Source organism: Lytechinus pictus, chromosome 12, assembly GCF_037042905.1.
Source record: "Lytechinus pictus isolate F3 Inbred chromosome 12, Lp3.0, whole genome shotgun sequence".
NCBI lineage: Eukaryota > Metazoa > Echinodermata > Echinoidea > Temnopleuroida > Toxopneustidae > Lytechinus > Lytechinus pictus.
Genome location: NC_087256.1, coordinates 8,176,251 through 8,191,744, shown reverse-complemented (window position 1 = coordinate 8,191,744; position 15,494 = coordinate 8,176,251).

Sequence of the window (15,494 nt, the reverse complement as noted above, 5' to 3'; positions counted from 1 at the left end):
TTGCGCGCGCAAACGTATGCGCGCGCGTTTCCGCGCGTAACGCCTTGAATGCAACTCAGAAACACCGTTTTTTTTATTTCATTGCATTGATCATATAATTTTGAGCAATTTGATACCTTGATCAACCTTCTACGACCATTAATAAGGAAATTAACACCCGTTAAAGTTTGCAGCACGTGTGCGCGCGAGCTCTCACTATAGGCCATATATGGGCAAAAACATGCCTATAGAAAATCCGCTGTAGCTCTTCAAAACGCGTGGGGACCCCCAATTTTTTTTTCATATTTTGATAGAGTATGAACTAGAGATATAATTTCATGTCTCATTTGACCCTCAATTATATTATGACGTCATCAAAATGGCATCGAAAGTCAAAAAATCCATTTTGCCTATTATGACGTCATTATAATTATGCAAATCTTGCTCTAACTCCGTGAATATCGGTCTATTTTCACCCAATTTTTGATATGTTGTAGCTTAGTTCTTACTCTTTCTGAGTTATTGCCTTTATTTTTCATTTTGATAATTAGATCATCCTCAAAAATTGCAAATAATAATGGCATGTCATTTTTACTCATTTTGCGTGTAATCTCTATGGGACATGACTTTTTCTCAAAACTAGATTCTACATTCTTCTATTTCGTAAGCCATATCTCCAATTTTTGTTGCTAGTTATCCCTGAGCTTTTAGTATGTTGTAGCTGAGATTCTAAGCTTTCGGTTGCGTTTCCTTCATTTTCCAATCAGATGTCGGGATCATGCCCGTAATTCACTTGCAAGATTGGATTTGACATTCTGGTGTTTTGCTTACGTGTTAAGTCTATGGGAAATATTCTAGCTCAATCGGTTAGGCGTCAGACTTACTTCTCATTCCATCATGCAGGCAGGGGTTCGAGTCCGCGGGTGAACATGATTTTTTTTTTTTTTTTTTTTTTATAGCTATCTTGCCCACGATCAATTATAAGAATTCTAACAAATAATAGCTAAAATAGTGCAAAATAAAACAGATTATAATTACTTTTTTATATCATATCTATTTATCTGTCTGTCTATCTACCTACATGACATATCTATCTCTCTGTCTAATATATATCTTTCTGTTTGAATACGTCCCTCTCTCTCTATCTATCCATATGTCTGTCTGTCTATCTACCTACATTGTATATCTATCTGTCTGTTTATCTCTCTCTCTCTCTCTCTGTCTAATATATATGTATCTATCTGTTTAGATATGTCTATCTATCTATCCATCCATCTGCCTGTCTCTATCTATCTATCTATCTATATATCTATCTATCTATCTGTCTGTCTGTCTCTCTATCTATCTATCTATCTGTCTATCTATCTATCTATCTATCTATCTATATGTCTGTCTCTCTATTCATCTATATGTCTGTCTCTCTATCTATCTCTGTCTCGATCTCTATCAATCTATATGTCTGTCTCTGTATCTATCTATATGTCTATCTATCTATCTATCTATCTATCTATCTATATATCTATCTATATGTCTGTCTCTCTATCTATCTATATTTCTGTCTCTCTGTCTATCTATATGTTTGTCTATCTATATGTCTGTCTATCTATCCATGAAGCTATCACGAGAAGGAGAACCATCTTCCAATTTCTCTCTTAATCCTTTGTTATCGCTTCCTTCGGGCGAAGGAACGATATCTAACATCAATTGGCGAGCCGCCAGGCGAAAGTTAGAGCCCGCTTACATAACGCGATAGGACCACGCAGCATGAAGCTATTACGAGATAGCTCGTAATAGCTTCATGATATGTCTGTCTCTCTATCTATATATATGTCTGTCTATCTATCTGTCTATCTATCTATCTGTCTGTCTCTCTTTCTATCTATATGTTTATATATGTTTTATTAATATAACCACTAATCATCTCTCTATCTATCTATATATCTATATATCTATCAATCTATCTCTCTATCTATAAGTCTGTCTCTCTATCTATCTATATGTCTGTCTCTCTATCTATATGTCTGTCTCTCTATATCTATCTATATATGTCTATGTTTTATTAATATAACCACCTATAATTTATCTCTCCATCCATCACTCCATCCATCTAATATAATTATCTTTCTTGTATGTATCTGTTTGATTATGTAAATCTGTTTGTCTATCTATTTTTCAATCTAATATCTGTTTAAATATTTTTTTCCTGTTTATCTATCTATACGACAGACCACCTAATTCGTCCGCATGACGAATTAAATATCTAGTTAGGTGGTCTGTCTATGACAGATCACCTCTTATGTTTGTCCGAATTTTCTTTCTTTATTATTTATTATTTATTTCTTATTTTTATTTCCTCCATTTCTTGTGGACAGCAAATCTCAGAAAGTTCATATTCAATAATCATCAAAATATCCGCACATATCAACATCAATAAGACCTCAATTCTGCAAGAATCTTAATGTCATGACGTCATCATGACGTCATCTAGACGCCATTTTGTAAAATCACATTATCAATCATATCTCCATTATCAATTATCAAAAATAAATCAAATTCACATGACATAAACTTCAGATCAAGGGTCATCAGGTCATGTCATCAAAGGTCACCTGAAGGTCACGAGGCGCGCGTACGCGCGCGTCAAAATTTTAAAATGCTCAAAATCACTTTTTGACCAAAACAGAGTACGTTTTAGGTCATTTTAAGCATTTCAAAAAATTGCGCGCGCAAACGTATGCGCGCGCGTTTCCGCGCGTAACGCCTTGAATGCAACTCAGAAACACCGTTTTTTTTATTTCATTGCATTGATCATATAATTTTGAGCAATTTGATACCTTGATCAACCTTCTACGACCATTAATAAGGAAATTAACACCCGTTAAAGTTTGCAGCACGTGTGCGTGCGAGCTCTCACTATAGGCCATATATGGGCAAAAACATGCCTATAGAAAATCCGCTGTAGCTCTTCAGAACGCATGGGGACCCCCAATTTTTTTTTCATATTTTGATAGAGTATGAACTAGAGATATAATTTCATGTCTCATTTGACCCTCAATTATATTATGACGTCATCAAAATGGCGTCGGAATTCAAAAAATCCATTTTGCCTATTATGACGTCATTATAATTATGCAAATCTTGCTCTAACTCCGTGAATATCGGTCTATTTTCACCCAATTTTTGATATGTTGTAGCTTAGTTCTTACTCTTTCTGAGGTATTGCCTTTATTTTTCATTTTGATAAACAGATCATCCTCAAAAATTGCAAATAATAATGGCATGTCATTTTTACTCATTTTGCGTGTAATCTCTATGGGACATGACTTTTTCTCAAAACTAGATTCTACATTCTTCTATTTCGTAAGCCATATCTCCAATTTTTGTTGCTAGTTATCCCTGAGCTTTTAGTATGTTGTAGCTGAGATTCTAAGCTTTCGGTTGCGTTTCCTTCATTTTCCGATCAGATGTCGGGATCATGCCCGTAATTCACTTGCAAGATTGGATTTGAGATTCTGGTGTTTTGCTTACGTGTTAAGTCTATGGGAAATATTCTAGCTCAATCGGTTAGGCGTCAGACTTACTTCTCATTCCATCATGCAGGCAGGGGTTCGAGTCCGCGGGTGAACATGATTTTTTTTTTTTTTTTTTTTTTTTTTAGCTATCTTGCCCACGATCAATTATAAGAATTCTAACAAATAATAGCTAAAATATTGCAAAATAAAACAGATTATAATTACTTTTTTATATCATATCTATTTATCTGTCTGTCTATCTACCTACATGACATATCTATCTCTCTGTCTAATATATATCTTTCTGTTTGAATACGTCCCTCTCTCTCTATCTATCCATATGTCTGTCTGTCTATCTACCTACATTGTATATCTATCTGTCTGTTTATCTCTCTCTCTCTCTCTCTGTCTAATATATATGTATCTATCTGTTTAGATATGTCTATCTATCTATCCATCCATCTGCCTGTCTCTATCTATCTATCTATCTATCTATATATCTATCTATCTATCTGTCTGTCTGTCTCTCTATCTATCTATCTATCTATCTGTCTATCTATCTATCTATCTATCTATATGTCTGTCTCTCTATTCATCTATATGTCTGTCTCTCTATCTATCTCTGTCTCGATCTCTATCAATCTATATGTCTGTCTCTGTATCTATCTATATGTCTATCTATCTATCTATCTATCTATCTATCTATATATCTATCTATATGTCTGTCTCTCTATCTATCTATATTTCTGTCTCTCTGTCTATCTATATGTTTGTCTATCTATATGTCTGTCTATCTATCCATGAAGCTATCACGAGAAGGAGAACCATCTTCCAATTTCTCTCTTAATCCTTTGTTATCGCTTCCTTCGGGCGAAGGAACGATATCTAACATCAATTGGCGAGCCGCCAGGCGAAAGTTAGAGCCCGCTTACATAACGCGATAGGACCACGCAGCATGAAGCTATTACGAGATAGCTCGTAATAGCTTCATGATATGTCTGTCTCTCTATCTATATATATGTCTGTCTATCTATCTGTCTATCTATCTATCTGTCTGTCTCTCTTTCTATCTATATGTTTATATATGTTTTATTAATATAACCACCAATCATCTCTCTATCTATCTATATATCTATATATCTATCAATCTATCTCTCTATCTATAAGTCTGTCTCTCTATCTATCTATATGTCTGTCTCTCTATCTATATGTCTGTCTCTCTATATCTATCTTTATATTTCTATGTTTTATTAATATAACCACCTATAATTTATCTCTCCATCCATCACTCCATCCATCTAATATAATTATCTTTCTTGTATGTATCTGTTTGATTATGTAAATCTGTTTGTCTATCTATTTTTCAATCTAATATCTGTTTAAATATTTTTTTCCTGTTTATCTATCTATACGACAGACCACCTAATTCGTCCGCATGACGAATTAAAATCTAGTTTATTAGGTGGTCTGTCTATGACAGATCACCTATTATGTTTGTCCGAATTTTCTTTCTTTATTTATTTTTATTTCTTATTTTTATTTCCTCCATTTCTTGTGGACAGCAAATCTCAGAAAGTTCATATTCAATAATCATCAAAATATCACCAGATATCAACATCAATAAGACCTCAATTCTGCAAGAATCTTAATGTCATGACGTCATCATGACGTCATCTAGACGCCATTTTGTAAAATCACATTATCAATCATATCTCCATTATCAATTATCAAAAAAAAATCAAATTCACATGACATAAACTTCAGATCAAGGGTCATCAGGTCATGTCATCAAAGGTCACCTGAAGGTCACGACGCGCGCGTACGCGCGCGTCAAAATTTTAAAATGCTAAAAATCACTTTTTGACCAAAACAGAGTACGTTTTAGGTCATTTTAAGCATTTCAAAAAATTGCGCGCGCAAACGTATGCGCGCGCGTTTCCGCGCGTAACGCCTTGAATGCAACTCAGAAACACCGTTTTTTTTATTTCATTGCATTGATCATATAATTTTGAGCAATTTGATACCTTGATCAACCTTCTACGACCATTAATAAGGAAATTAACACCCGTTAAAGTTTGCAGCACGTGTGCGCGCGAGCTCTCACTATAGGCCATATATGGGCAAAAACATGCCTATAGAAAATCCGCTGTAGCTCTTCAGAACGCGTGGGGACCCCCAATTTTTTTTTCATATTTTGATAGAGTATGAACTAGAGATATAATTTCATGTCTCATTTGACCCTCAATTATATTATGACGTCATCATAATGGCGTCGGAATTCAAAAAATCCATTTTGCCTATTATGACGTCATTATAATTATGCAAATCTTGCTCTAACTCCGTGAATATCGGTCTATTTTCACCCAATTTTTGATATGTTGTAGCTTAGTTCTTACTCTTTCTGAGTTATTGCCTTTATTTTTCATTTTGATAAACAGATCATCCTCAAAAATTGCAAATAATAATGGCATGTCATTTTTACTCATTTTGCCTGTAATCTCTATGGGACATGACTTTTTCTCAAAACTAGATTCTACATTCTTCTATTTCGTAAGCCATATCTCCAATTTTTGTTGCTAGTTATCCCTGAGCTTTTAGTATGTTGTAGCTGAGATTCTAAGCTTTCGGTTGCGTTTCCTTCATTTTCCGATCAGATGTCGGGATCATGCCCGTAATTCACTTGCAAGATTGGATTTGAGATTCTGGTGTTTTGCTTACGTGTTAAGTCTATGGGAAATATTCTAGCTCAATCGGTTAGGCGTCAGACTTACTTCTCATTCCATCATGCAGGCAGGGGTTCGAGTCCGCGGGTGAACATGATTTTTTTTTTTTTTTTTTTTTTTTTTAGCTATCTTGCCCACGATCAATTATAAGAATTCTAACAAATAATAGCTAAAATATTGCAAAATAAAACAGATTATAATTACTTTTTTATATCATATCTATTTATCTGTCTGTCTATCTACCTACATGACATATCTATCTCTCTGTCTAATATATATATTTCTGTTTGAATACGTCCCTCTCTCTCTATCTATCCATATGTCTGTCTGTCTATCTACCTACATTGTATATCTATCTGTCTGTTTATCTCTCTCTCTCTCTCTGTCTAATATATATGTATCTATCTGTTTAGATATGTCTATCTATCTATCCATCCATCTGCCTGTCTCTATCTATCTATCTATCTATATATCTATCTATCTATCTGTCTGTCTGTCTCTCTATCTATCTATCTATCTGTCTATCTATCTATCTATCTATCTATATGTCTGTCTCTCTATTCATCTATATGTCTGTCTCTCTATCTATCTCTGTCTCGATCTCTATCAATCTATATGTCTGTCTCTGTATCTATCTATATGTCTATCTATCTATCTATCTATCTATCTATCTATCTATCTATATATCTATCTATATGTCTGTCTCTCTATCTATCTATATTTCTGTCTCTCTGTCTATCTATATGTTTGTCTATCTATATGTCTGTCTATCTATCCATGAAGCTATCACGAGAAGGAGAACCATCTTCCAATTTCTCTCTTAATCCTTTGTTATCGCTTCCTTCGGGCGAAGGAACGATATCTAACATCAATTGGCGAGCCGCCAGGCGAAAGTTAGAGCCCGCTTACATAACGCGATAGGACCACGCAGCATGAAGCTATTACGAGATAGCTCGTAATAGCTTCATGATATGTCTGTCTCTCTATCTATATATATGTCTGTCTATCTATCTGTCTATCTATCTATCTGTCTGTCTCTCTTTCTATCTATATGTTTATATATGTTTTATTAATATAACCACCAATCATCTCTCTATCTATCTATATATCTATATATCTATATATCTATCAATCTATCTCTCTATCTATAAGTCTGTCTCTCTATCTATCTATATGTCTGTCTCTCTATCTATATGTCTGTCTCTCTATATCTATCTATATATGTCTATGTTTTATTAATATAACCACCTATAATTTATCTCTCCATCCATCACTCCATCCATCTAATATAATTATCTTTCTTGTATGTATCTGTTTGATTATGTAAATCTGTTTGTCTATCTATTTTTCAATCTAATATCTGTTTAAATATTTTTTTCCTGTTTATCTATCTATACGACAGACCACCTAATTCGTCCGCATGACGAATTAAAATCTAGTTTTTATTTCTTATTTTTATTTCCTCCATTTCTTGTGGACAGCAAATCTCAGAAAGTTCATATTCAATAATCATCAAAATATCACCACATATCAACATCAATAAGACCTCAATTCTGCAAGAATCGTAATGTCATGACGTCATCATGACGTCATCTAGACGCCATTTTGTAAAATCACATTATCAATCATATCTCCATTATCAATTATCAAAAATAAATCAAATTCACATGACATAAACTTCAGATCAAGGGTCATCAGGTCATGTCATCAAAGGTCACCTGAAGGTCACGACGCGCGCGTACGCGCGCGTCAAAATTTTAAAATGCTAAAAATCACTTTTTGACCAAAACAGAGTACGTTTCAGGTCATTTTAAGCATTTCAAAAAATTGCGCGCGCAAACGTATGCGCGCGCGTTTCCGCGCGTAACGCCTTGAATGCAACTCAGAAACACCGTTTTTTTTATTTCATTGCATTGATCATATAATTTTGAGCAATTTGATACCTTGATCAACCTTCTACGACCATTAATAAGGAAATTAACACCCGTTAAAGTTTGCAGCACGTGTGCGCGCGAGCTCTCACTATAGGCCATATATGGGCAAAAACATGCCTATAGAAAATCCGCTGTAGCTCTTCAGAACGCATGGGGACCCCCAATTTTTTTTTCATATTTTGATAGAGTATGAACTAGAGATATAATTTCATGTCTCATTTGACCCTCAAGTATATTATGACGTCATCAAAATGGCGTCGGAATTCAAAAAATCCATTTTGCCTATTATGACGTCATTATAATTATGCAAATCTTGCTCTAACTCCGTGAATATTGGTCAATTTTCACCCAATTTTTGATATGTTGTAGCTTAGTTCTTACTCTTTCTGAGTTATTGCCTTTATTTTTCATTTTGATAGACAAATCATCCTCAAAAATTGCAAATAATAATGGCATGTCATTTTTACTCATTTTGCGTGTAATCTCTATGGGACATGACTTTTTCTCAAAACTAGATTCTACATTCTTCTATTTCGTAAGCCATATCTCCAATTTTTGTTGCTAGTTATCCCTGAGCTTTTAGTATGTTGTAGCTGAGATTCTAAGCTTTCGGTTGCGTTTCCTTCATTTTCCGATCAGATGTCGGGATCATGCCCGTAATTCACTTGCAAGATTGGATTTGAGATTCTGGTGTTTTGCTTACGTGTTAAGTCTATGGGAAATATTCTAGCTCAATCGGTTAGGCGTCAGACTTACTTCTCATTCCATCATGCAGGCAGGGGTTCGAGTCCGACTCCTGCAACTTTTTTTTTCTTTGTTATTCTTTTTTTCACCTTATTTCTTATGTCCATTGGAATGTATATAGGTACACATATTGCAATAAATAACCATTTTAAAGGTCATTTTCCATGTTTTTCATATAATTTCTCAGTATCAAGCCTTTTTTACGTATCTAATGCCTATACCACCATCTTTCTTGATTATGTTCATTTCCTATGTTCATTTTAATCACATGGATTATGATAGTGATCCTGATGATGCTGTTGATGACCATGCTGATAATAATGATGTTATGTATGATCATAATGATGATCGTTATGTTGCTTATCTCTGGTAATATCAAATGGTCATGAGCATATTAATGATCATGATCATCATAATAAACATATTACAGAGAGAGAGAGAGAGAGAGACAGAGAGACAGAGAGAGAGAAAGAGAGACAGACAGACAGAGAGAGAGAGAGAGAGGTTAAAAGAGGAAAGATTTTTCTTTCTCTGTTTCTCTTTGTTTTTAACATTACCATCATCACCATCATTACCAATTTTATCATGGTCACAAGCTGCGTTGTATTTATCATTAATCTTAGTTTATTCTGATCTGTCACTATCAATTTTTCCCGAAAATTATCATCGCCGTATCATTTTATGATATTTTTGCCATCATCAAAGGTTTGGGGCAAAAGCCTCCTACCAACCACCAATGAAGTCCGTTGAAAAAGAGAGAAAAGAAACAAATAAAAGAGGAAAATAGAAATGATAGATCATGGTCGACTTTCCTCTTTCAGCATATCTTCTGTATTTTTATCATCATCACAATCCCTTTTTTCATTATTGCCATGATTATCAACATATTCATCATCATAATTGTCTTTAATATGGTTCTCATTTTCCAAGTATGTTTATCAAGGTAGCACAAATATCTCAACATTCCAGCTTATCATTATGTGTGTGCGTGTGTAATTAAGTTTATACAGACGTGTATCAATCAGATATGATTATTTACGCCCGAGACCGACCTTTAACGTCAACGTCCGATAGACGTGACTAGGGCCCGAACCTCGAACATCTGCAGCAATTTATAACTTCCTCAATGTAGCTTAGATTACAGGCGCACGTCACAACGCCCATGCAATTAACTTCTGATATAAGTGGTGATGACGTCTCAAGATGGCGGTATACCACTAATCACAATGGAATTGTTCGTTGCTTTTTAAAGAAAAATTCATACTTTATGTTGTTCCATCAGTTGTAAAACAACAGTAGATTTTTTTTGGAAAAGAAAGGAAAAAAAGGGGGAAAGGGGAACAGAGGATCAGGTACATGGTCTAAAATAATTGTCATCGCTGTCATTATCATGATCATCATTATAAGTGATTAAAGGCAAGGGAGCACCGCCTTTACACTTTAGTGATAAAAAAAGAAAGTACTCCTCCGCCCCCCCCCCCCCCAATAAAAGCGGGGAAAAAGGAAACGTAAAAGAGGTGCGTTAAAGGACAAGTACTTCATTTTTCCCATTTTTGACATCATTTTGTCCCTCATTGTATTAAGTCTCGACCTTCCCCACTTTTTTTTTTTTTTTAATTATCCTTGGATTTTTTCCATATTTTTTCTATTATTCAAATGATTTGCCATGATAACAATAAAATTGTTCGGATGATAATAAACAACTTTATTCAAAGTGACCCAGGACAGACTTTAATTACATTATTTACGGGTGCTAATGTCCTCCAGGTGGTCTCTTCTCTGACAAAGGTACTGATTCACAGTCAACAAATTAAAGGGTCTGAAGCATTCATGGGCAGGGATTTGCGTGGTAGACAATGAGACTGACAGGCAATGGTTCATAAACCTTTCTCTTTCAAATAAGTGCACGAGTGGTGAGGAGTCACTCAATTCTTGGAAGTCTTTTGTTTAGAGTGATGATAAACTTGACATCAAAGACTAAATTGGGGAGGGAGCTTTACATAGCTTTGACACATGTTCAATTATTTAAATTTCAAGAGTGCTTATTTAGTTCTCATGATCAAAGTTGTCAATAAAATAAAATTTCTAAATTATCATTATCATCATCATAATCATTATCATCATAATCATTATCATCATCATAATCATTATCATCATCATCACTATCACCATCATCATCATCATCATCATCACCATCATTATCATTATCATCACCATTATCTTCTTAATTATCAATTCAAACATCAACTGAATTTTATTACTTCATTTAATACTTCACTATTATAATCATGATTATCATTATCACAGATTATTTCCATTTCCTATGCACTTTTTTTTAGCAAAAGGATCATGATAATGATCATGATCATCATCACTATCACCATCATCATCATCATCAACATTATCATTATCATCACCATTATCATCTTAATTATTATCAATTCAAACATCAACCAAATTTTATTACTTCATTTAATACTTCACTATTATAATCATGATTATCATTATCACAGATTATTTCCATTTCCTATGCTCTTTTCTTTTAGGAAAAGGATAATGATAATGATCATGATAATGCTGTTGATGACCATGATGATAATGATGATATTCATGATCATTATTGTTATATTGCTCATCTCTGGTACATATTTAATGGTCACGAACATATTGATGATCATGATGATGATGACATCAATTATGATGACGTTTTTAATGACTATTCATGTATGCTTAAAAAAAAAAAAGAAGATAAAAAAGAAAAAGAAAAGAAAGAAAACCAATACGAGAGAGACAGAGAGAGAGAGGTTAAAAAAAGAGGAAAGATTTTCTTTCTCTCTTTCTCATCGTTTTTTAACATTACCATCATCACCATCATTCTCTATTATGACATGATTATGCTACTGATGACCATCATGATAATTATGATAATATTCATGATTATGATTGACAAGTTGACTGACAGACCACCTAATTCGTCCCAATGACGAATTAAATATCTAGTTTCTTATTTTTATTTCCTCCATTTCTTGTGGACAGCAAATCTCAGAAAGTTCATATTCAATAATCATCAAAATATCAGCACATATCAACATCAATAAGACCTCAATTCTGCAAGAATCTTAATGTCATGACGTCATCATGACGTCATCTAGACGCCATTTTGTAAAATCACATTATCAATCATATCTCCATTATCAATTATCAAAAATAAATCAAATTCACATGACATAAACTTCAGATCAAGGGTCATCAGGTCATGTCATCAAAGGTCACCTGAAGGTCACAACGCGCGCGTACGCGCGCGTCAAAATTTTAAAATGCAAAAAATCACTTTTTGACCAAAACAGAGTACGTTTTAGGTCATTTTAAGCATTTCAAAAAATTGCGCGCGCAAACGTATGCGCGCGCGTTTCCGCGCGTAACGCCTTGAATGCAACTCAGAAACACCGTTTTTTTTATTTCATTGCATTGATCATATAATTTTGAGCAATTTGATACCTTGATCAACCTTCTACGACCATTAATAAGGAAATTAACACCCGTTAAAGTTTGCAGCACGTGTGCGCGCGAGCTCTCACTATAGGCCATATATGGGCAAAAACATGCCTATAGAAAATCCGCTGTAGCTCTTCAGAACGCATGGGGACCCCCAATTTTTTTTTCATATTTTGATAGAGTATGAACTAGAGATATAATTTCATGTCTCATTTGACCCTCAAGTATATTATGACGTCATCAAAATGGCGTCGGAATTCAAAAAATCCATTTTGCCTATTATGACGTCATTATAATTATGCAAATCTTGCTCTAACTCCGTGAATATTGGTCAATTTTCACCCAATTTTTGATATGTTGTAGCTTAGTTCTTACTCTTTCTGAGTTATTGCCTTTATTTTTCATTTTGATAGACAAATCATCCTCAAAAATTGCAAATAATAATGGCATGTCATTTTTACTCATTTTGCGTGTAATCTCTATGGGACATGACTTTTTCTCAAAACTAGATTCTACATTCTTCTATTTCGTAAGCCATATCTCCAATTTTTGTTGCTAGTTATCCCTGAGCTTTTAGTATGTTGTAGCTGAGATTCTAAGCTTTCGGTTGCGTTTCCTTCATTTTCCGATCAGATGTCGGGATCATGCCCGTAATTCACTTGCAAGATTGGATTTGAGATTCTGGTGTTTTGCTTACGTGTTAAGTCTATGGGAAATATTCTAGCTCAATCGGTTAGGCGTCAGACTTACTTCTCATTCCATCATGCAGGCAGGGGTTCGAGTCCGACTCCTGCAACTTTTTTTTTCTTTGTTATTCTTTTTTTCACCTTATTTCTTATGTCCATTGGAATGTATATAGGTACACATATTGCAATAAATAACCATTTTAAAGGTCATTTTCCATGTTTTTCATATAATTTCTCAGTATCAAGCCTTTTTTACGTATCTAATGCCTATACCACCATCTTTCTTGATTATGTTCATTTCCTATGTTCATTTTAATCACATGGATTATGATAGTGATCCTGATGATGCTGTTGATGACCATGCTGATAATAATGATGTTATGTATGATCATAATGATGATCGTTATGTTGCTTATCTCTGGTAATATCAAATGGTCATGAGCATATTAATGATCATGATCATCATAATAAACATATTACAGAGAGAGAGAGAGAGAGAGACAGAGAGAGAGAAAGAGAGACAGACAGACAGAGAGGGAGAGAGAGGTTAAAAGAGGAAAGATTTTTCTTTCTCTGTTTCTCTTTGTTTTTAACATTACCATCATCACCATCATTACCAATTTTATCATGGTCACAAGCTGCGTTGTATTTATCATTAATCTTAGTTTATTCTGATCTGTCACTATCAATTTTTCCCGAAAATTATCATCGCCGTATCATTTTATGATATTTTTGCCATCATCAAAGGTTTGGGGCAAAAGCCTCCTACCAACCACCAATGAAGTCCGTTGAAAAAGAGAGAAAAGAAACAAATAAAAGAGGAAAATAGAAATGATAGATCATGGTCGACTTTCCTCTTTCAGGATATCTTCTGTATTTTTATCATCATCACAATCCCTTTTTTCATTATTGCCATGATTATCAACATATTCATCATCATAATTGTCTTTAATATGGTTCTCATTTTCCAAGTATGTTTATCAAGGTAGCACAAATATCTCAACATTCCAGCTTATCATTATGTGTGTGCGTGTGTAATTAAGTTTATACAGACGTGTATCAATCAGATATGATTATTTACGCCCGAGACCGACCTTTAACGTCAACGTCCGATAGACGTGACTAGGGCCCGAACCTCGAACATCTGCAGCAATTTATAACTTCCTCAATGTAGCTTAGATTACAGGCGCACGTCACAACGCCCATGCAATTAACTTCTGATATAAGTGGTGATGACGTCTCAAGATGGCGGTATACCACTAATCACAATGGAATTGTTCGTTGCTTTTTAAAGAAAAACTCATACTTTATGTTGTTCCATCAGTTGTAAAACAACAGTAGATTTTTTTTGGAAAAGAAAGGAAAAAAAGGGGGAAAGGGGAACAGAGGATCAGGTACATGGTCTAAAATAATTGTCATCGCTGTCATTATCATGATCATCATTATAAGTGATTAAAGGCAAGGGAGCACCGCCTTTACACTTTAGTGATAAAAAAAGAAAGTACTCCTCCGCCCCCCCCCCAATAAAAGCGGGGAAAAAGGAAACGTAAAAGAGGTGCGTTAAAGGACAAGTACTTCATTTTTCCCATTTTTGACATCATTTTGTCCCTCATTGTATTAAGTCTCGACCTTCCCCACTTTTTTTTTTTTTTAATTATCCTTGGATTTTTTCCATATTTTTTCTATTATTCAAATGATTTGCCATGATAACAATAAAATTGTTCGGATGATAATAAACAACTTTATTCAAAGTGACCCAGGACAGACTTTAATTACATTATTTACGGGTGCTAATGTCCTCCAGGTGGTCTGTTCTCTGACAAAGGTACTGATTCACAGTCAACAAATTAAAGGGTCTGAAGCATTCATGGGCAGGGATTTGCGTGGTAGACAATGAGACTGACAGGCAATGGTTCATAAACCTTTCTCTTTCAAATAAGTGCACGAGTGGTGAGGAGTCACTCAATTCTTGGAAGTCTTTTGTTTAGAGTGATGATAAACTTGACATCAAAGACTAAATTGGGGAGGGAGCTTTACATAGCTTTGACACATGTTCAATTATTTAAATTTCAAGAGTGCTTATTTAGTTCTCATGATCAAAGTTGTCAATAAAATAAAATTTCTAAATTATCATTATCATCATCATAATCATTATCATCATAATCATTATCATCATCATAATCATTATCATCATCATCACTATCACCATCATCATCATCATCATCACCATCATTATCATTATCATCACCATTATCTTCTTAATTATCAATTCAAACATCAACTGAATTTTATTACTTCATTTAATACTTCACTATTATAATCATGATTATCATTATCACAGATTATTTCCATTTCCTATGCACTTTTTTTAGCAAAAGGATCATGATAATGATCATGATCATCATCACTATCACCATCATC